This window comes from Lissotriton helveticus, chromosome 5_1 (assembly GCF_964261635.1).
Source record: "Lissotriton helveticus chromosome 5_1, aLisHel1.1, whole genome shotgun sequence".
Lineage (NCBI taxonomy): Eukaryota > Metazoa > Chordata > Amphibia > Caudata > Salamandridae > Lissotriton > Lissotriton helveticus.
Genome location: NC_136065.1, coordinates 1,282,761,033 through 1,282,785,001, shown reverse-complemented (window position 1 = coordinate 1,282,785,001; position 23,969 = coordinate 1,282,761,033). Strand labels below are relative to the sequence as shown.

Here is a 23,969-nt window from a genome sequence, read left to right as displayed (position 1 = left end):
CATAACGCCACTTCCTACGCAAGCCCAAATATTTTTAACCAAGCCTGCTTTCCAGACCCAATAAAAATTTGTTCTGTCTGGTCATTCAAGCGTTTTATCAAGAATTTTTTCACTCACATTTTTTTGATCACTAATCACTACTGTACTAACCAGTTGTTCACCTCCGGGTGGAGGAAGCATACGATCAAACCCGATGATGATGCTGTCACGTTGCTTAAAAGAGGCGGAGAATCAAGATACACCGCCATTCGAGCCTTGGTACGTGAATGAGAGTTTTTTATCGGTATCTGAAACGATTAGCAAACAAACCCTGGTTACTCAGGACAAGTGATCCCTTCCCCCACTGATTTGTTGATATCAAGATTTAGGAAGCTGAATGGATCACAGACTCTTCCTTCTCCCCATTTTGATTTAACATAGTGGGGGTGTAGTCAACCCAGTGGTAAGAAGTCCATTGGCTACTATCCTATACTCCCCTTAACTAGCCCCCCAGCCCAGGTTCACAGAAACCGACTGTGTCCCTGTGCTCCAGAAACTCTCAAGAGCTGATCTCACTTTTGGGTTCTGCTGGTCTTGTTCCGAAGTCCCCAATTGAAGCCTTTCTTTTTGCAGGTATCTTCCCATTGACTCTACCATGTAGCACTCGAGTCTACCAACTTGACCAGTACCTATGCATCCGTACACCCCAGGACAGGTAAATCTGAACTGCTGGTAGTTTCTTGGGCTTTGGCCCCTAAGCAGCTTAAGTCCTTAAAGGCACCCTGCAAAAATGTTTGCAGGATATCTATGCTATGTATGTTTCTCCCAGAGGATAACATTACTGTGTTCAAGGCTTGTACCTCAAAACCGTTATTCGACTGTGTTTTTCTATTGCTACAAAAATCTATAACTTTGAAAGTACTTACCTGATTTCAATGATCTTTTGTGTCTATATTTATATAAATATCTGTTATTTTTAGGTCTCGCGCCTAGCGTTGCAGTCCGCAGCACTGCTCGTGCAGCGCGAGGCTTTATATGAACAGTAAAAAGGCTTTTGATTTCCTTGCAGGCTATTGCGTGCGTCTTTCTAACAAAGACAGCACGCAATTGGGCGAATGCTGGCGCATGTCGTGCATTTTCCCCGCCCACGGCCTATTGGTGTCTGTTACCCGCACGACCGACATCTGTTTTGCATTATCGTCCCCGATAATGCAAAACAGATGTCTCGCTGTGGCGCACGCACCACTTGCATGCTTGTTAAACAATGGTATTGTAAGCAAACCTTGGCATATATGTAGTACATCTACGCAGTAGTGTTATGGCATGTCTTCCTTCCGCCCTTGTGTCATGCTATGTCTTCTTTAGGTCTTTATTTTCCTGTTCAGGTTTTCTAGTGCAAAAAAGCGCTGTGATGCAGTGTTATCATTGATGTAATTTGCTACTTTCATTACCGCCTACGCATGCATAGACAGTAGTGCTGGTTTCTTTGTCTTTGTACCTATAATCCTTTTGATGACCCCAGATGACACTGGGACATTTTTTATATTAAGGGCAACTTGGACGCTTTTTGTAACTAATGATATTGTGACGAAACCGTAGAAAATACCTAGTACATCTATGGGGCAGTGATATATTATGCCTTCCTTCCATCCTTGTGTTGTGTTATGTCTTCTTGCAATCCTTATTTTCTTGTACTTCTTTTTTTTAGGGTAAAAAAGTGCTGTGATGCTGTGTTTGCGTTCAATGAAGTTTGCTGCTGTCATTATACTTTATTTACCGCCTTTGTATACATAAACGGTAGAGTTGATTTCTTTGCATTTGTAGCTATAATCCTTTTGATAACCCCAGATGACATTGGGAAACAGTCACTTACAGAGTTAATTTAAGGGCAACTTGGACGCTTTTTGTAACCAGTGGTATTGTGACAAAACAAAACTGTAGCATATATGTAGTACATCTACGGGGCCGCGTTATGTTATGCCTTCCTTTTGTCCTTGTTTGCCGGCCTCACTCTTTTATTGTTAAAAATAAAAAGCACTATAATGCGGTTTAAGCCCTAGATGTTATTGGCCGCTTTAAATATAATATATGCATGTTTTTGCATGCATAGTTTAGATGTGATTGGCTGCTTAATTATAATGTATTTACTTTATAGCATGGGTAGCGCTAGATGTGATTGCCCGTTTAAACTAGAAAATGTATTTACATTTTCGAATGTATGAAAGGTAGACTTGGGTTTCTTACATTTGTAGCTCAAGTCCTTTCGATAACCATAGCTTATATTGGGAAAAGTTCATTTATTTTGAGGGTAATTTGGACTCTTTTTAGAATCAACGGTATTGTGATGAAACGTAGCATATATTTAGTACGTCTATGTGGCAGTGTCACATTTTGCCGTCTTTACGTCCTTGTTTGCTTCTCCCGCTCTTTTATTGTTAAAAAAAGCGCTATGATACGGCCTTAGGGCTAAATGTCATTGGCCGCTTTAATAATACTTTTTATACCTTTTTTTTTACTACCTACCTACGGGATAGTGTTATTTTCTGAGCTTTGCTCTCTTTTTCATTAAACCTCCTATATTTACCTAATCCTGACTGCGAGCATTAATTTCACCTAACCATGACGGTAACTTCTATAGAGGTTGTCAGGAAGTTACGTTCTGTTTGCAGCAAAAGTAAATTATTTTATAAGGGCAAATATTTAATTTTGCGGCAAAAAGAATTGCTCAACGAAACAAGGACAACTGAATAAAATATTTTACTTGTTTTTTGCTCGACTTTTACAAATTTAGTGGAATAAAAAACAGTAAATGCGCTTTAATCCCAACATCAAAGGGCTTTGCAGCTTCACATCAACCTACAGTTTTTTTGTGAATCTTCCCATCCTGTTGTTTATGGCTTTTCACCGCTTGGTTGCGTGCGTCCTGTCTTGCTTGTGCTCTCTCACTTTTTTGTTCCTTTGTGCTTGTTGTTCATTTTTAGTTACCTTTCACAGCTATATACAGTTTTATTTTGACGCCTTGCTAAAGGAGCACCTTTTGTCTCTCTTGGGGATGTCTGACGGATGTATGACGTTACAACGCAGGCTATTACAACGCCTGCCTTTACAACACGGTTTTTACATCGCATACCATTACAACGCATAGTGCTTTTGGGTGCTGGATAGTGAATAGTTTAATTTACTATTCCAACTCCAGTCCCCGTGGACACTAGGGAAGGTTATTGGATAGTAAATTAACCTATTCCCTATCCTATAGCGCCCCCCAGAGCAATGCGTTGTAATAGTTTGCGTTGTAATGGTTGCGTTGTAATGGTAGTGCGTTGTAAAAGTTTTGTTGTAAGTGTTGTTCACCATGTCTGACTCCTGAGACACCAGGACTATAGCTTGACAAGCGTGGCTTAACTGAGTTCCATGTGTTTTGTATCATTTTTCGTACAGCACCTTGAATAAAAAAATTTAAAAAAAATCCATTAATTTAAATAAAATGTTGTAATCCACAAGAACACCAGTACTTGCTGTTGCGGCAGGACATGCTCTCACCCAATGTTTTTTTCATTTTTATAGCAGGCATTTGCAATGCTATAGGTCTCGCATTTGCGAGAGCTTAAGTGATTGGCATTGTAAATGCAATGCTTTTTGTTTATCTGTTTTAAAACAACACATAAATAAAAGGTCTTGTTATTATAATGCCAATAGTACAAACTCTCATAAATGCGAGACCTATTGCATTGCAAATGCTTGTTCTAAATTGGTCTCGGCTTTCCTTCTAGATTTTGTGTTTCATTTATTGACTCTGTGTGTACAACAAATGCTTAACACTGCCTTCTGATAAGCCTAAACTGCTCGACCAAACTCCCACTAATAGAGCACTTGGGATTATTAATTTAGGCTCTGTAAACCAGTAAGGGTCATCTGGACTATTTGCATGGTGTACCCCTACATTAGTACACTACATAAATAGCCAGCCTACAGTACAATACACAATTCCTTTCGGCGGAAATGTCACAATTTCTAAGGGTAGGAAGCTGGCTCTGTATATACTATACCAAATGAGGTATAGTGTGCACAGAGTCCAGTGGAACCCCAAAGGTAGGCAGAGGTAAAAGCAGATAGCACCTTACTCTCTATTTGTGGTATTGTGGGCGAGCAGTAAGGCTTTATCAGAGGGTAGTGTTAAGCATTTGTTGTACACCCTCAGGCAGAAAATTATGTCACACACTAAAAGACTGAACTCAGGCCAATATGTTTGTACAAAAAAATATTATTTAGTTACATTTATTTTCTACAACCAAGCAAGCCTGGTAATGGTAAGTATAAATTGTACTTTCACTCCATTCTATAACACTCCACGATTACACTCTATACCCCTTCAAACGCCACGGCACCTTACAGCACTCAACTCCCCGCCACTCCAGTCTACGACACTCACTCCACAACACAACAAGCCACTCCACGCTGTGTCCCTCTACTCCACACCACATACCCCACTCCGGTCTACACCACTACAATCTACCCCAGTGTACCCCACTCCAATTTACCCCAATCCAGCCCACTCCAATCTACCCCAATTCACTCACTCCACCATAATCTACCCAACTTCACTCTACTCTACTCTAATTTACCCCACTTCATTTCAATGTATTCCAATCCACTACAAAATCCACAGCAATCTATTCAACTCATCTCCACCACAATCTACTCCTCTCCAATCTACCCCAATCACTCCAATGTACCCCACTCCACCTCCCTTCAATCTACCACGCTCCTCAAATCTACCCCCCTACAATCTACCCCCACCCCAACCCAATACACCCCTTTCTACTCCACTCCAATCTACCCGACTCTATCCCAATCCACCCAACTCCTCCCTCTTCAATCTATCCCACTCTAATCTACCCCACTGTAATCCATCCAATCTACTACACTCCTCAAAATCTGCCCCACTCCCATCTAACCCACTCCACCTCACTCTTATCTATCCCAACCCACCCCAATCTACCCCACCTGAATCTACCTCACTTCAATCTACCCCTATCTACTCCACTCCAACCTACCTTACCCCAACCTACCCAACTCCAATAATCTCTCTTCAATCTACCACAATTATCAAATCTACCCCACTCCACTCCAATCTACCCTACACTACCCCAGTACACCCCACTCTTCCCTCTTCAATACATCCCACTATATTCTACCCCACTTTAAACCACCCAATCTACCCCACTCCACTTCAATATACCACAGACCTCAAATCTACCCCTCTCCAATCTAACCTGGTGTGAGAAGTTGGCCTGATATATGATGTTTCCAATTCTGGAACCACCTTGTATCAGTCCAAACTATCCCTTATGGGGTCTGGTTGTAAGTCAACCTTGTAGACAAGCTATCTTAATGGTAGCATAGACTAAGCAGCCTTAAAGGCTCAACTCAAGAGGTCGTGTTAAGCGAGCTGTTTTACCAATCACAGTCCTGTAATATCAAATGAAAGGACACCACACAAGTATATATTATAAAAATATATGTGTTTATTCTTAAAATAATCCCCAGTACTCTTTATGAACAAAGGGGCACAAGCGTTAAATCAAAAGCACAGTATAACATACAAAGTTGCACAATTATGGATGAGGGCGGGGGGCCACTCAGACCATTTACTAAGAAAGTGGTATAAGAGATACCAATCGAACAGTGGTTAGGCCTAGGGCCTAGGGAATCGCTGGGAGCAGTCGGGACAAGCAATGCTGAAGTCGGGAAAAGCCCGCGGGATTCGGGTGCAGTGCTTAAAGCACACGCATGCACCAATGCAAGTCAATGGTGCGTAAAAGTTACACAAATAGAGTTTTAGGATACTTCCGCTGAACCTAGAAGGACTAAACTTTAGACACAGACCCTAGAGGTGTGTACCAGTGTGGGAACACCGGCGTTGCAATGTTACCTCACCCACAGGAAGCGGGTGCATAGGGTCAAAGTGGCGTCGGGTTTCGTCGTGCAGGTTCTGGGTGCTTGAAGCTGAAGATGCTGCAGGCGATGTGAAGGAGAAGTGTCCGGTGTGATCCAAGGGTGGATCAGAGTCGAAAAGTACCTGAAAGCAGAGGGGACAGAGCCTGGGTCACTCAGCAGTGACCAGGGTGGAACCAGGACGGAACCAGGCAATGTCGGGCGCAATCAGGTAGTTGTCGAGGAGCTTCTCTCCGCTGCCACGTGGGCTCTGGGGCATCTGCGACGTCTAGGAGCGGGTCACGAGCTGTCCCACGTAGGCTCTCACCGTCGGCGCTGTCGGCTTCAAGATTGGAGCAAACAACACTTGGCAAGAGCAATCCACGCGGAACTGGAAGATTGCTTCTCACTCGGACCAGGAGGGTCAGAGTGGGTGCTCCTTTTCAGGGGAGCTGGTGTAAGTCTGGAGCAACCAGAATCACAAGTCGCATTTTGGTTTTCGCCGGCACAGGGGCCACAAGCCAGCTGGCAAGTGACCGGGCCAACGCGTTGAGCCAAAGAAAGCAGAAAGGCCCCACGCAGCACTCGTCAAGTGTAGAGGGGTGAACTTCGGTGCAAGAGTGGCTCAGGGTTGGGGCTTCTCAAACCCCGGTGTACAGCTTCGAGGGTCACTCGTGGGCTGCACGGTCAGCGTCTTGTGGTCTTTTCAAGATGGCGTGCCCCACGCTTCTGGTCGCCTCCACGGGTCTCAGCTCTGCAGGGACTGTGGATCGGGCTGTAAGAAGGCAGGCAAGCTTGATCTCGTCGATCTCTGTCGCTCGAGTTCCGGCGGGAACTGCAACAAAGCAGACGTCGAGGTGCTGGATGGTGCCTGTTTGCACAGGGTGGTCACTCCTTGACCACAAGGGAGATTCTTCAGTCTTCTACGTTGAGAAGGATGTCGAAGGGTCCAGAGTTTCGTTTCTTATGTTTCATCAGGATAATCTCTCGTGCATTGGCACTGCTCCCATTCTTATACCAATCTAGGGGGCTGGATTACCTGCTAGGTCCCCTCCTATGGGTGGGACCCAGGAAGGGGATGGGTACACCCCTTTCCTTTGATCCAGGCCGCGCTGAGACGGAGGCTGGTGTGCCCCAGAACCGGTTTGGCCGGATTATGCAAGGGGCAGCCTTGTGCTCCCCATGCAGTGTCTGGTTTCTTTCAAACCTCCCTGCTACAATCCACTATCTCCTGTCTGGGGGGGTGACACACCTCCCTGCGACAGGAAACCCTTTGTCCAGGCCCCCTTGGCTGAGTTTCGGTCAGCTGCAGGGGGTCAGACCTGTGTCTGTGGCAGAAGCATCCATTTTGTGGATCTGAGGCTCTTTTAAAAATCAACCGCATTTCAGTACAGTAACATGTCTTCTCCCTCTAGAGGGGTGGAATGCTATCCCCGTCGCCAGAACTGGCGAAGGGATAGTATTCCAAATCGTATGACACCTTACACGACATGTTTTGATAAAGCCAAACCAAAGTTGCTATATAACCGCGAGGATTATAATGCACTTAATAGTATATGGTATGGCATTATCCCGGAACAGCTTAGGGAGTTGTTCCCGACAGCTGCAGACAGGCTCAGCTCATGCTAGAGCTCCATCTCACATAAAACCACGCACTCTGCCTCCAGGATTGATAAGGCCTTCCATAGGAGTGACTCACAGGTTTATATGTGTCCAGATATAGGTTTAGATATAGGTATACCATATCTAAGCAAGAGGTGATTACACCATCTTGCCCCAGCTGAGTGATCAGCCAGTTGTGTCAATTTAAGAACCAGCCAGGGGTGGCAAAAGATATGCTGCGGCCCCTGGTAGGCCTTGGTGGCACCTATGCCCTGAGCACCTATAGTGCATGGTACAGGGGCTGACAAGGAGTCCATTTCCAATTGGGGTATGTACCTAGGGTACATGGAATCCATTTTACAGAGAGAGCAGAAAGCCTGGGGCCCTGATTAGCAGGGAACCAGGCCAACTAAGTTGAAAACCAGCTAAACACAAGGCAAAAAATCTGGGGTAACCATAGTCAGGTAGCCACCTTCCTACACCTGGGCCTCCCTACTCTTATCTACCTCAACCCACCCCAATCTATCCTACTCCAATCTACTACACCGACTCAATCCCTCTTCAATCTACCCCTGTCTACTCCTCTCCAATCTACCCCAATTCACCCCACCCCACTCCAATCCAATTTACCCAACTCCACCCTACTCCAAACTACTCCACTCCAATTCTACCCTACTATAATCCAACCAATTTATCTCATTCCACTCCAGTTTCCCGACTCCACTTAAATCTACCCTACTCCACACCACTCCACTTTTCCCCAATCTACTCCACTCCACTCAGATCCACCCCAATATAGCCCACTCAACTCTACCATAAGGAAAATCTCGCAGTTCCTTTCATTTGCTGCTTGCAAACAAGTTGTTGTTGCGCTAATACTGTCCATATTAGACTATTGTAATGCCCTTTATTTGGGCATTAACAAAGGACAGCTGCCTCGCCAGCAGCTAGTGCAGAATGCCGCTGCAAGGCTAGTGATGGACTTGCCTAAACATCACTCAGTCTCGCCTTCTCTTCTCTCTCTGCACTGGCTCACAATGGACCGCAGAATGATGTTTAAAACCCTCTGTCTCACTCACAATGCCTACTATGGCCTGGGTCCGGAGGGCATTAAAGCTTTATTTCAACACTATGCTCCCACTAGGAAACTCAGCTCAGCAAGCAAACATCTTGTTATCGTTCCCAGGTTCAAAAGGATGAGATAGGGCGGGAGAGCCTTTTCATTTGCTGCAGCTAAATTGTGGAATTCCCTCCCTGATGAAATTGCGGGGCAGCAATCACACACGCTCTTTCGAAAGGTTTTAAAGACCTGGCTGTTCCCTTAGATGTTGGTCAGAATGTGTCTTCTGCCTGCACATTGCTCTGTGGTTAGCGCCTTGATGCCCTTGGGCTAAGTTAGCGACTCAAAATATTATATTCATTCATTCATACATACCACACTTCAGTCTACCCCACTCCATCTCAAGCTACCCAATTCCCCCACTCCAATCTGCCCCACTCTACCCCCACTCCACTCTTCGCCAATCAACCCCACTCTACCTCAATCTCCCCAATCCACTCTTCCCCACCCCACGCCAATAACTTTTAGCTATTCTGAACAGCAGTCACGCTGGTGTACAACGTGGCTAAACCCCCCTTGCCTAAACCTATATCTCTTCCAATGGTGAGACCTATTGGCTTTGCTAGTGCTTGTTTTCTCTGAATTTTGGGACTTGAGTGCAATTTAAAGGAAGAAACCTGGTCTGGAGCAGTACATTACTCATGGACCTGGGGAACTTGGAAGTTAATCAACGGCTAGAGAGGGACAGTTCTTATTCTATATGATGATGAGATGTGACGAAGTGAGGTGCATTAAACTAAAGCTCCTTCTTCAAAACCCACTTTCGTTTCTGTTACTAGCAGTTTTGCTACTGTAGTTCTGTGAAATAACAATATGATTTTTTTTTATTAAAAAGGGGCTGTACTGCCAAATTGTACCTGCACGCTTACTGCAATAGGAAAGACAGTAGACAGGTTGGCTCAATTTCACCTGAAGGATGAAAGAAGCAACTTGTCTTTAACCAAAAGTAAACGAGACGCGCATGTTAGGTGGCCATATTGAAATTGATAATGACTCGAGTCGTTGGTAAAGAACTGAAGTGCACAATGTGAGTTTGTAAGGGGGAAAAAAGCAATTTTAATTACTGTAGAGAATTTTTTTTATTGTTGTAGTATAACACAAAACGTATTGTCTGATATTTCACAAAGCCAGAAAACAGTGAAATAATACGAAAAATATTTTAGAGGCTTCTTAAATTTTTTACTGAATAGAAAGCTGTGCTTGTGGTTACGCTCACGCCTTCTTCTCTTTACAAAGCATCGGAGGACTGAGAGGTTCCTTACTTTCAGTTCTACAAGGAAGGACAAAGCCCTTTTTCCGATATTCAGTTTATCCCGGTTGCCGTCCGTTCTCTGTATCGCTGCGCTCTCGCCGTTGCCAGGGTAGGAAGGGAGTGTCATCATAATAGAATGACGTCATTGACCTGTGCCGTCGCTTGGTCTGTACGTGTACTGTTTGGGGCTCACGCCCCCGGTTTTGCTGGTGTATCGGTCGCTACCCGGGCCCGGAGGGAAAAGAGGTGGGGGAAATAACGAGGTCGCAAGCATGTTTTTGCGAGGTTAGTAAGAAAGAGGGGCACAAGCAGCTGTTAGTATTTTCGTGCATTAGAAACGTTTTATTTCATGGAAGTGAGGGCATGTTCATGAGCATGTTCGCAGGACGTGTATTTGTGTGGGGTGTGCCCCACATCAGTAATGCTATTGACATTTGTATATGATGTTAACCCCTCGCGTAATTAGTCCTTTCTTCATTTTTTGCTCCTCTTATTTCATTCAACAATGTATGGATTTTCTTTCTAGACCTATCATAAATGTGTGCCCAGTGTATTGCACTCGAAAATAAGTGTTGTCGGGCTTCTCTCAGCAAATTGACACTCACTGCGACTTTTAAAAGTTGGTGTCGCGGAGGGTACTCCTTAAGTCAGTAGGATATTGTTAATGGTGCTCATTGGGTGTTACTATAGAGTTGTTGTGGCATCGTGTGATATCTATTCTTGTTTACAAACACAATAACGTAGCAAATGGAGAGGCAACATCCCACCATCAGTTACACCAGTAATTCCATAAGTCCAAAAATCAAGGCGTCAAGTCAAGAATAACTTTATTTCGGTTCAAAGAACCATAAAAGTTTAACAGTTTACACAAAGTTTTACAATTCATTAATCAAACACAATAAAAAGAGATAGAAAACAATTCATAACATTCTAGCAGTGTAATGTTATTTACATACAACAGTCAGTTTGAGCAGCATGATGGTTCACCAATAATTATATTCGTCTTTTACCCATAGTATATGAGCAGTTGCGAATCTTCCTTAGTAGCGGGAGTATAAATCGAATTCTCGCTGATTTATACAAAGTGTAGAATAATACAAAGTGCATCGTGCTTTGGCTTGAAAAATTATCGCACGACATAAGCTTATCCGTGCACCCTCCTTGGTGCGGGAATGCCAGCAGAAAGTGCACAGTGCATAGGCGGAATCAATCAATCGATCAAGCATTTGTAAAGCGCACTACACACCTGTGAGGGTCTCAAAGCACTGAAGGGCGAGGGAGTGCTGCTACTGTTCGAAGAGCCAGGTTTTGAGGAGTCTTCTGAAGGTCAGTAGGTCTTGGGTCTGCCGTAGGTGGGTGGGGAGGGTGTTCCATGTCTTGGCGGCGAGGTGGGAGAAAGATCTGCCACCGGCGGTCACTCTTCGGATCTGGGGGACAGTGGCGAGGTCAGCAGAGCGGAGCTGGTGGGTGGGTGTGTAGAAGCGGAGTCAGCTGTTGAGATACTCTGGTCCGGTGTTGTGGAGTGCCTTGTGTGCGTGGGTGAGGAGCTTGAAGGTTATCCTCTTGTTGACGGGGAGCCAGTGCAGGTCTCTCAGGTGGGGTGTGATGTGGCTGTGGCGAGGGATGTCGAGGATCAGGCGTGCGGAGGCGTTCTGGATGCGCTGGAGCCGTTTCAGGAGTTTGGCCGATGCTCCTGCGTAGAGGGTGTTTTCGTAGTCTAATCTGCTGCTGACGAGGGCCTCGGTGACTGTCTTTCTTGTTTCGGTGGGGATCCACTTGTAGATCTTGCGGAGCATGTGGAGAGTGGTGAAGCAGGAGGAAGAGACGGCGTTAACCTGCTTCGTCATGGAGAGGGTTGTGTCGTGGACTGACGTCTAGGTTGCATGCGTGGTCGGTGGGGGTTGGAGCTGTTCCTAGTGCGGTCAGCCACCAGGTATTGTCCCAGACCGAGGGCGTGGATCCTAGGATGAGGACCTCCGTCTTGTCCGAGTTCAGCTTCAGTCGGCTGTTTCTCATCCATTCGGCGACGGCCTTCATTCCTTCGTGGAGGTTGGTTTTGGCGTTGAGGGGGTCTTTGGTGACGGAGAGGATCAGCTAGGTGTCATCGGCGTAGGAGATGATGTTGAGGTCGTGCAGTCGGGTGACGTGGGCGAGCGGTGTCATGTAGATGTTGAACAGCGTTGGGCTGAGGTATGAGCCATAGGGTACGCCGCAGATGATCTTGGTGGCTACGGAGCGGAAGAGGGTGAGGCGGACGCTCTGTGTTCTGCCGGAGAGGAAGGATGTTGTCCAGTCCAGGGCATTCTCTTGGATCCCGGCTTCGTGTAGGCGTGTTCGTAGTGTGCGGTGGCAGACTGTGTCGAAGGCGGCTGACAGGTCCAGGAGGATGAGTGCCGCGGTTTCTCCATTGTCTAGCATGGTCCTGATGTCGTCGGTGGCTGCGATGAGGGCAGTTTCGTTGCTGTGGTTGCTGCGGAACCCAGGATGCTGTTTTCCTCAAGGAATCTGGTCAGTTGTTTGTTTACGGCCTTCTCGATGACCTTCGCTGGGAACGGGAGCAGGGAGATGTGTCAGAAGTTCTTGAGGTCCTTGGGGTCCGCCTTGGGTTTCTTGAGTAAGGCATCGATCTCTGCGTGCTTCCAGCTCTTCGGGAAGGTCGCTGCCTCGAATGAGATGTTGATGGCTGTCCGGAAATGGGGTGCGATGGTGGTGCTGGCTTTGTTGAAGATGTGGATTGGGCATGGGTCTGACAGGGATCCGGAGTGGATGGAGTTCATGATCTTGATGGTGTCGTTCATGATCTTGATGGTGTCGTTAATGTTGGTCCAGGTGGTTGGTGCGGGTGGTGGTCGTGGGGGCGGGGGTCTCGGTGGTTTCCGGGTTGGTTGCGGCGTTGAAGCTGTGGTGGATGTCTGCGATCTTTCGGTGGAAGAAGGTGGCTAGCGAGTTGCACAGGTCTTGCGAAGGTGGGATATCATTGGTGTTGGAGCTGGGGTTGCAGAGTTCCTTCACCATGTTGAAGAGCTGTTTGCTGTTGTGTGCCTTGCTGTCTAGGCGGTCCTTGAAGGAAGCTCGTTTGGCGGATCTGATGAGGTGGTGGTGTCTGCGGGTTGCGTTCTTGTGGGCTGCTTGGTTTTCCGGTGTTTGTTCACGGATCCAGTTCTTCTCTAGCTTTCGGCAGGTTTGCTTGGAGGCCTAGAGGTCTTCAGATAACCAGCTCGCTTTCTTTCTGGTCTGGCTGTTGGAGGGCTTCTTGAGTGGGGCAAGGGTGTTGGCACAGTTGTTGATCCACTGTCTGAGGTTGTGGGCTGCGGCGTCTGGGTCGGTCGGGTCTGCGGGTGGGCTCCGGGCTAGGGTGTTGGTTAGCTGGTCTTCGGTGACTTTGCTCCAGGAGCGGCGGGGGATCTGTTGAGTGCGGTGGTGCGTGGTGGGTTTCCAGAAGGTGAAGTGGATGCAGCGATGGTCGGTCCAATGGAGTACGGTGGTGTGGTTGAAGGAGACGTGAGGGCTTGCTGTGAAGATGGGGTCAAGTGTGTGGCCGGCAGAGTGGGTGGGTGTAGTGACGAGTTGTCTGAGTCAGAGGTTGTCGATCAGGGTGGAAGAGTTGGAGTCGTTGCTGTTCTCGAGGTGGAAGTTCATGTCCCCCGAGGATACAATCCAAGGCCCTCTGCATAGTTTTCAGGGCTCTCCATGGATCTGGCCCAGCCCCTTTGCAATCAAAGTTTGCCTGGTATTCTCCAACCAGACGACTTCGATCCTAAGATGCTAAGCTGGTAGTGGTCCCCAGATTCAGGAAGGTCCGAGCTGGAGGTAGATCCTTTGAAGTGGCAGCCGCCATACTTTGTAATACTCTCCCGGTTGAGATTAGACACATGAACTCCTTCCTTTTAGAAAAATGATTAAAACCTGATTATTCCCCAAGGTAACTGCCTGAAGCCCGCACTCCTTGTGTTCCTCTTTCCGCCTCATCAGACCTTATCAGCGCCAGGATTCCTGCAATGGTCACAGCTGCGCTTTATAAGTTTGTTAAATTAATTAAAAATTAAATTAATGTAGTCCGTGGAGGTGAGGGCATGTGTGCTGACTAAGTCGGCGATGGAATCGTTGAATTGGGGTCGAGGTCCGGGGGGGTTTGTAGATGAGGGTTCCTCTGAGGGTGGTGTTGGGGTCGGTGTGGATCTGGAAGTGCAGGTGTTCGGCGAAGCTGAGGGTGTCGTTGGTGTTTGTCAAGATTTTGAGAGTGTTCCTGTGGACAATGGAAATTCATTCTCCTACTCCGTTGGCGTGGTCCTTGCGGGTCATCTTGTAGCCCTCCGGGATGGCTATGTCCGGTGCCGAGGAGGGGTTCAGCCAGGTCTTCGTCAGGAACGCGACGTCTGGGGTGTTGGAGTCCAGTAGGTTCCAGAGTTCAATGGTGTGTTTGCGTGCGGAGCGGTTGTTGCGAAGGATGCATATGAGGTAGTTGGGTTCTTTGGTAGGTGGGTTGGTGGGCCATATGCTTGTGAAGCCGCAGTTCCAGCAGGTGAAGGGCCCTTGGGTGCGCCTCGGGGCGGCCAGGCAGCAGGTGCGTGATCGTCCGGCAATGAGTGCTTGGAGGGTGCAGGAGTCGTAGCAGATGCGGGTGTCGTGGCGTTCGCGGGGGCCAGGGGTCCTGGAGCTGGGCGCAGACGGGCGTGCCGTAGGCACGCATTGGCGCGCCAGTGGCGCGGCCGCCATATAAGGGGAAATAGGAGGGAGGAGTAGCTGGGAGGCGGGAGCGGGGAGGCGAATGTGTGACGAGGGGGCGGGGCTACAGGGTACGCAGCGGCGGGAAAACGGGAGGGAGAAAACGGCGAGGGGAATACAGAAGGCAAAGAGGGGCACAATACGTACAGGGGGCGAAAAATGTAGACAAAACCCAGTAAGCAACAGAAATGCACTACAGTACAATAACAATGAACAACCACAGTACAATTACAATAAGATGGGTGTGCGAGCAGAGCCTACAGCGGGCCTCGAACCCAGAACACCGTTACGGTGACAGCAGCTGGGCTGAGGACACGGGCGCAGTCAGGTGGAGCTGCGCTGCGTGGAGGGCGACCTGCCTGGAGACCGGGTCAACGGTCGCTCCAGATAAATAAATTGTAAATGTAATAAAATGTAATCTGGGAGTTAGTGGAAAAGTTAAATAGTATTGCAGTGGGGCGGGGAACCCATGGGACACCCCCATCTCGCCATGTTGGTAATCACATATGTTGCCCTTATTACGGTACACTTATTTAATGATAACCTTGGCATTTGGGGGGATACATAACCTTGGCATTTGGGGAGATACTTTCAGGATTTTCAAAAAAGTGCCCCAATCCTATCACATGGTATTTTTCCCTTAGATGATAAAGCCATGGTATCATTAAAGCATTGTCCGAATTCAGACAATCTTTGATGACTCCTCTTGAAAACATTAGATCCTCTGAAAGCCAAATCTTAGCCCATAAAAGCCGAGGGGGGCTGCCTATGTGGTCTTCTATAAACTCTAATCCAAGTTCCCTGTGACAAAAAAGGGTAGGGACAGTATTCAGTGTCATCAATAATCATTTAATGAATTTATTCTCTATTCCTTGGAGCTTATGGCTTTTGTGATATCCCCAAACATCGGCGCCGTAAGTTGAGATGGAGAGGACTTTAGCTCTATAGAGAGTGATTAATTCCCTCACAGGCTTGTCCCCTAATTTACATACATAACAGAATAACACATCCATAATCCTACTTGTCTGTTTTACTCTAGTGGTTAAAAGTGGTTTCCATTTCATTTGATTGTTAAATAAATTGCCCAAGTAAGAAAAACTATTTATCTTTTCTATTCTCTTGCCCTGTACAATGAAAGTTTTAGTTTTTGTGGTCTTAGGACCATTATATATGATTTAATAAAATTGAAGACATAAAATCAGTAAAGGCATCGAGAGATATCTGCAGGCTCATAGCTGTCCTTGCCATTAAAACAGTGTCATCCGCGTATGATAATAAAGGAACAGATTTGTTATTGATTTTAGGAAAATCAAGCTCCCTAGTTAATAAAAAAGCCTCCAGTCCATTTGTATAAATTGAGAACAGTATTGGGGCTAAAATGCACCCTTGCCGAACATCCTCTGTTGAAATAATCAGTGAGTTTTTTTCTCCTTTATTGCCATATCTTATGCTGACCATGGTATTGGAGTGAATCCTGCGGAGGAGGGTTAATAATGCTTCTTCAACACCCATGCCTTCCATTATGGCCCACAATTTGTCCTGGTTGACAGTGTCAAAAGCACTAGATAAGTCCATGAAGGCCAGGTGGATATGACCCTTCCTGGCACTCACGAACTTGTTAACAATTGGGGACAAGTTGAGACATTGCTATTTCGTGCCCATCTCCTCCTAAAACCATGTTGTGTATTGGACATGAACCCTGTGGTGAATAGTCAATCTTCTAAACGGGCAAGAAGGAACCTGCTCAGTACCTTAGCTGTGGCATCAATCGGTGAAATGGGCCCATAGCGTGCTGGATCACTCCTATTGCCCTTTTTAACATGCATTGGCATAGCCAATAGGTATCGCCTTTGGGACCTTTTAAGTATTTATTTATGCAGTACAATATCCTTGGTGCAATAACATCAACTGTTGCATGGCTAAACACTTATAAGGTCCCAAAGGCGGGCTACAAGAACTTTTGTTAATAACAGTGTCTCGTAAGCGAAACGCATGCGCTAGCATGTCTAAGCGAATGCTTTTGCAGCCTCGACCCTAAAAATAGGTATGAAGAACAAGACAAACGCTGACAGATAGAAAAGGGGCGTGGGGAGAGCAGAAGTCGAAAGTGCAAGTAGAAGATTGACAAATGAGGTGAAGCCTCAGAGGTGGGATGAGAAAGACCCAGGAGGTGGTTTAAGAGAGGAAATGTGTGAGAGAGGAAGTAAAGAATGGAAGCTTGTCGAGAGAAGAGAAGGACACAAGTAGAAGAATTTGGAGCGGAGGAGAGGAGTAAAAAGAGGAAAGTAGTGCGTAAGGAGGCGCAGACTGGACAAGAAAGAGGGGGTGAAGATTAGAATATGGAGAAGATTAGAATATGGAGAAGAGGAGAATGAGAAGAGATTAGGGGAAGGCAGGTCTGAAGGGTATATGTAATGAAACTGAGCAGAATAATGTGAAAATCATGAGTTGGCAGTAGGATGGGCACCTTTTCCCTGTCGTTATTTACACTGTTGACTCAACTGTGGCCGACAGAAGGGCACAAAGATTAGTATTTTGTGCACTAAACAAACAGCAAACAAAAGTCACATACCTATTTCGGCAATGCACTGGTGCTTTAGCAGAGTATGGGTAAGAACATTCACATAAGGACTCGGCCACAAGGTCTCACAGTGAGATGCCATTTGGCACGCAAAAATTAACATTCCTTAGCGCATGTATCAATGGTATAAACACACAACTTTGTTTCAAGTGGCAAACTAGTCATCTGCATGTCCTGTGTGTTAAAAACTCAACTTAATGCAATTAAGCAGCAACGCCACATGCGCATCCCTCAGAAGCCCACACAAAGAAGTCTTTAGAAAATCAACAGAGCCTGAAGGCTTCCTCCGTCCGAACAACACTTCCAACATTTCAGTCATGCATCGATCCTTCGCATGATGACTTAACCGCTGATATTTTAAGAAAAACAACGTATTTTGCCGCAGCTCCACTGGGAGTAACACCGCACAACAGCCCGGAAGCCTTCCAAGCTGTGTGGGTGAGACATGGGGGGGGTTCAAAGCTGTACATGCCAATCATGGCTATACCTGCTTGCAGATCAGGTAAACCCTCATTCCTCCCAGACCACAGGCATGCATTGAATCCTCAGGAGAAATGCAGCCGGGCACTTCTGCCTGTATACTTTCCATTTCCGCTGTGTGAAAGATAACATCAAACTCAATAAGATTTCATACATACCTCAAAATCAGGCTGTGAACATGGTACAGAGAAACCAGCAGAAGCATTTACGCAAGCTGGAGCTCAGAAAGTAAATGGTGAGAACAGAAATGGTGTATCGGTCACTGAAGCATTACTGACTTGGGGATGTAAACACTGTCATGACATAGCTCACTAAACCAATCTGAACGCAAGAGTGAGAGCAAAACACGCTCTGCAAGAAACACGTTTTCTTTCATCGAATACAAGCGGTCTTCACTGTCTTCACTTTTCAAGCACTGCACTCGTGCTTGTGGCAGCATCCACCTTGCGGGAGTGAGCAGCGGCCATATGTTTGTAATTAACGTGGCCGCTCTGCTACTCGTTCCCGCAAGGTGGATGCCGCCACAAGCACGAGTGCAGGGATTGAAAAGTGAAGACCGATGACTAAAGGCCCTCCTAGAGCAGCGCATGCATGCTGCCTAGACGAGACCTAAAAACTGGGACCACTATTGCCTCCTTCCAGGACGCTGGCAAAGGGCCAATAATAGCTGCTTTAAAAACATTTGCTAGTAAAGGTGCCCATAGTTTAGGATTTCTTTTAAAGAGATCAAGAGGCACTCTGTCTGGGCCTGGGGCTTTCAAACAAATACCCTGTGCTAAGGCCTCCTCCACTTCAGCAACTATGATAGACAAGCTTAGTTGGGTGGCTGTTGTTATGTCAACGGGCATATCTCTTGATTACTCCTCTATTTGCTAAAAATCAATTCTTTATTATTTTTTCAAATCTCTTAAAAAAAATGCAGCCAACACATTTCGCTCATACGCAACGAGCTGCATCAGAGCTTGTAATCTACGAATAGTCTCCAAACCAACTGTTTGTGGTCATCCACCTATCAGATCCTGATAATAACAGCTATACACAATCTCAGTGGAACGTCGATCATCTTAATTTTCGTGAATGTTTCCATGCCATCTGTTCCAGTTTCACGATGTCCAGGGGAAAGTTGATTAAATGGAACTTTCTAATGAGGGATCCAACTGCTTTACCAACAAAATCTAAAACTACCTCAGTAACCACCCAACTCGTCCGTAAATTCCTGTTGTCCATTATTGCTTGTTTCAATGGTACGTATTTCCATTGCTAAGTTATCTTAAAGATTGGGGTGTTGGACAGCGTACTCAAGTAGGTGGACAACCAGTTGAGTAAGATAGAAAGGGAACTTTCTAGTGGTGCTGTAGAATAGTCTGTGGCTGCTCACGAACACAATAAGTATCGGATGATGTACAATACTTAACCTGTTGCTGAGTGAACAGTGAGCCATCTGACTCTTTTAGGTCATTTGAAGCTGCTCAGGGATTTTTTTCACATTTCATTTTCTTTTCATTGGTGTATCAAAAAAAAAGGGTCAAATGTTTTTCATGCTATATTTCAGGAATCTATTGCAGCTGTGGCAGTCTTTAACTGATATTTCAAAATTGGCGATTGGTAACAGATTTCATTCCTGTTCCATAAATATGTTGTTGCCCTGTTCTTGCTTCAGCTTTGCACACCTCATATTTTAATACACATAATTTATGCTAGACTACTTTTATGCTTCCGTAAAAAAATAAGAACAGATGTGTTCCCTGATATATTTGCTAATATGCAATAAAATACATTCCAAATCAAGTTACAAGCAACTAGCATCAATTTGGCTTTCTATATTTTGGATTTTATAGAGTAAATTTATTCTGAATGAACTAACCTACTATTTACTACTTTCCAATGCATTTCAATTTACAAATTATCATTTGCATGTGCAGAAACTGATAACCTTTTGCGTGTCAGATTCAGTAGTTTATACTAGTTGATTTCTTTATTGGTAGCAAGTGGCGAATTACACTTTTGAATTTATACTCTAAAGAATCATAAAGTAATTCTATTAAATAACCAATGAGCTGTGGCAAAGTTTCCTTTTTGGCTTGCCATCTGTAATGGCTTTCTAGAACTGATAATTTCCCAAATGTAGTTTTCTTCAGTAGGTTAACATGCTCCTTTTGACAGTAATCCGGTAGTTCATTATTTTAGACAAGTCCACAGGTCTACTACTCATCTGTCATACAGACATTGCAGTGGACAGAGTGTGGCAAACATCTTATGTTATGTGGAGTAGAAGAGCGTGTAGCTACCCGAAGGCTTCCCAATGCTGTGTGAGTAAGCATTATTCTAACCCTATAATACGTAGAGGGGCTAGTTGGCGTAAAGCCAGGATTTGGGGAGCTTTCTAAATTTGAGTTCTCAAGCTGATAGGCATTGAATTCCACAGTTTGGGGGATATATAAGAGAAAAACATTCCACCCCATCTGGACTACTGAATGCGAGGGACCATCAAAAGACCAGTGTTAGAGGACATTAATGTTCTATTGGGGGTGTAGGAAGTAAGGAGAGCACTAATCATATTGTGTCCCCTTTGATTGATTACCCTGTGAGTTATGCAAAGTGTCTTTTTCTGTATTGGATTAATTTTATTGAAATCACAAATTTCAATAAAAACAAATCAGAATGCAAGAAACAAAAGTATAGAAGAGTGATACAATTGTAAAGTATAATGAATATGATTCCAAAAACAGAGAGGGGGAGAAGGGGCCAGTATAACATGCGAGCAAGAAAACCAAGAGGGGAGGAAGCAGGGGGGTGGAAGAAAGAAACGGGAAAGGAGCTGGACAAAGAAGGCAGGGAGAGTGGCCAAACGGGTCAGTGTTCCTCTAGAAAGGGGGACTAGATAACCAGGAACTAATCAGCCCTATCCTTCAGGTTAAAGATCACCTTCTCATAGGAGGCTGTCTTTGACATGGCTGTGAACCATTCCCCATGGGTTGGTACCTTTTAAAGAGCAGCAATGACGTAGCATGCAGATTGTGGCTGTCGTGAGAGTAGTAGTGAGGAGGTTGCATGCATGATATGTTAGCTGGGGGATGTCCACCAGGTCTTGCAGGAGTATCAGGTGACTCGATAGTAGGGGGGTATATCCAGAGTCTCTCCCGCCGTGGTCCCTACCGTGGGACACTCTGCTAGAAGGTGAACCATGTCACAGGGTGTATGATTGCAACTCTAACAGGAGTGCGGCAGCAGGCCCGCGGCATAGAGGAGACCGGCGTCCAATGCCAGCCCTGCAGAATTTTAAACAGACTGTACTTCATCCGGCCTCTCGGTTCCCCCTTCCCAGGGACTCCAGTATCCCCACCCAGTCCTCATCATCGTATTCCACTTGAAGATGAGTCTGCGGGACCTCTTTGGGGCGCTTTGCTTGTGGCTGTGAGTATAGATGGCAGATCAGTAGGTTATACAGCCCGGACATCATGCCCTTAAACTGGCCCCATGTATCAAGGTACACGAGGGATGGGGGGTACAGACCAAGGGCCTCAGGCCTAACCTGCTCACTACACAGTGGCGCAGTTGCATATAGCACAAGTACTGGGTTTGTGACGGGCAGAATTCTTTCAGCAATGACTCATAGGACTTCAGTTCACCCTGACATATCAGGTGTGACAAAATATGTATGCCTGCTGCACACCAGCAAGTCCAATCAAGCATGTCCCTGCAAAATCGGATGCCATGATTACTCCATATGGGTTCTTTGTCATGAAGGCAGGCATCCACCGAGAGGAGCTTGTGGGTTTGTGCCCAGGTTCTGTACATAGCAATACCAAAGGGGAGGTTCTGTACTCACCCCCAGCCAACTGATCTGGGTTTAATCCATCATCATTCTTTAGCTCACTCCACCACCCTAGTTCAGACATGGCCATATGCAAATCAGTCTGACCCTGTGCCTCATGGGAACAGTCCAGCCCGAACTGCCAAGCCATGTCTTCCCTGGACCGGAAACAAGCATCCTGGGAGCGGTTTCGGGTTCATGACCCTCATCAGCCAGGCTATCTTGAATCCTGTAGCAAAGTGAGCAAGGGACCCACGTCTGGGCATACCCAGCCAACCTAGCGCGAACAAAGCGATACCAAAGGGGATGATGGACGGAGTGTTGAACATTGCAAAATCCCAGAGAAATCTATTAACCAAGAGCTACTTGGCTATTTAGATGCAAATGACCTTTTAGATCCCACCCAACATGGCTTCAGACCACAGCATTACAACAACCAAAGAAAGTGACCAGGTCAGGGGAGGTGTGTTATCATGATGACTGAGAATCACAGGGTAGTATGTGTGGAAACATAGAATGAGTCGCCAATGGCTATTAAAATTCCCATCTGACCACCCTCATGGCGGAATTTCATCATGTGGGAATTATGAATCGACTTACGTACCGTCCATTCCAAAAGGTAACGGTGCAGAGGTAATTGTCGATACATTAGCCATAATAGTGCTCAAAAAACTATTGCTGATAAAGTGCAGTGCTCAAATAATATGTGGATAAAATTGGCTACCTAGATCAAAGAAAATGTTTAGTGAGAAATGTCTAGGTGTCAAGAGTAAAAACCCGCCTAGTCATCAGAACATGGGACAACATTATGGCGATGTGAAATGGTCAACATGTTTCAGCCCAGAGGAGCATTGCTCCGGCTTTCTTCAGGACCTCAATAAACAATAGGCTACTGCAAATGAAGTGGTGCCAAGCTACAAAAACAATAAAGCATGTATAAACATAAAATTGCTTTCTGGATACTGTTATATCTACCAGGAACTTGGAGCTCCAATGTCCGCTGGAGACAGTATGAGTTCTTCTCCCTGTCAACAAAACAAACAAAGATATACAGAATCTACTCATTTACACACATAAATCCTCATGACCACCCAGAGAAAATACAGGAAAACACACAATGCCGCAATAATTTACATCCCGCATTTTAAAAAAAAGCACACTAGCTTCATCATTTAAAGGCATTTCCTGTAAATGATACTCACCCAGCATTGTGTGGGTGACGGCCTCTCCTCGCCCGTCAACCGCTCGGGGAATCTGAGGCCCCGCTCTAGAGTGTAGATAATAAAGGGCACAGTAAATACGTAGTTCAACTGTGTCCAGCCAATTAGCTCTACACGCTTAACCTAAAAAACGTGCGGGACAAGCTGCCTTTGTCCAACCTTGTAACCAACCCGTAAGATGGACCAACAATGTTATGAGATTCTATGTAACCCTAAAAATAGGTGTAATAACCAAATCACCAAAAGTGAGCTATTCTGTATAGCCCTCGAGATGGGTGTAATAACCAAGTCACCAAACGTGTGCTAAGGCTACTACAGATGGTACTCAGTGGTTGTCGGGAGAGACCGCAGACCATTAGCTAGCCTGGGTCTCAATAGAGAGAACCGAGGTATGAGCAGCCCTAAGCAGATACAAGGGCTAAAAACGCACTAAAGTCTCCTCCAGAGCTTAAGGTTCTGCTAACAGTCTGAACAGTGCTAAGAAGTAAGTACTTAGCAAACGGCTCCAATAAAACCAAACAGGGCTTACCTGTCCGTCGGTCCCTTGCGCTCTCATCGAGCGGAAGTGGAGGTACCGGCTGGACCGCCCTTGCTGCTTAAATCCCGGAGCTGGTTGGGTACACGGGAAAACAGGAAGTGACGCCGACGAAAAAAATAAGTCCGCCCCTGGAACCAGTAAAACATATACGTTCCCATGACCAAAAGTCCTGCAATGTCTAAGGAGAGAGTTGGCTGTATTGTGCGCTTTCCTACAACCAGAAGCTTAGTTATCATATATGAAAGCTACCTGATAGGCAGCACCGATCCCTCTGCGCACGCGCTCTTATGGCGACACTAGCCAGAGTAGGACTCTATGTCCCTGCGCATGCGTGGTGTTGACGGATTTCGTAATGCATCTTATCACGAGAGCTAATATTTGAATTTTTGAAGAAGAGGGAGGAGGAACACCCCTCAACAGAATGCCCAAGGAGAGAGTTAACTATATAATGCGCTTTCTTACAACCAGCAGCTATGTAATGGTGTATGGAAACTACCAAATGGGCAGCTCCGATCCCTCTGCGCATGCGCTCTAATGGCCACACCGGCCAGAGCAGGAGACAATGTCCCTGCCCATGCGTGGTGTTAGCAAATCTAGTAGCGCATCTTATTACGAAAGGTTTATATTTAAATTCTTTTGTAAAGGAGGGGGATAGGAGCACCCAGCAGACGAATACCCAATTGTTAGGGGCCGGAGGGATCGGTGCTGCCTATCAGGTAGCTTT

General features: G+C 45.9%; 1 protein-coding gene across 2 annotated transcripts in view; it reads left to right on the top strand.

The window, feature by feature from the left end:
* Positions 1-10,015: 10,015 nt before the first annotated feature.
* KLHL12 (kelch like family member 12) overlaps positions 10,016-23,969 on the top strand; it is a 557,433-nt gene continuing 543,479 nt past the window's right edge. The window contains exon 1 of one of the 2 annotated variants that reach the window (XM_078644106.1): positions 10,016-10,172. The gene's annotated coding sequence lies outside the window, so the exon portion shown is untranslated. The remainder of the gene's footprint in view (positions 10,173-23,969) is intronic. The other variant, XM_078644107.1, reaches the window with a different exon arrangement.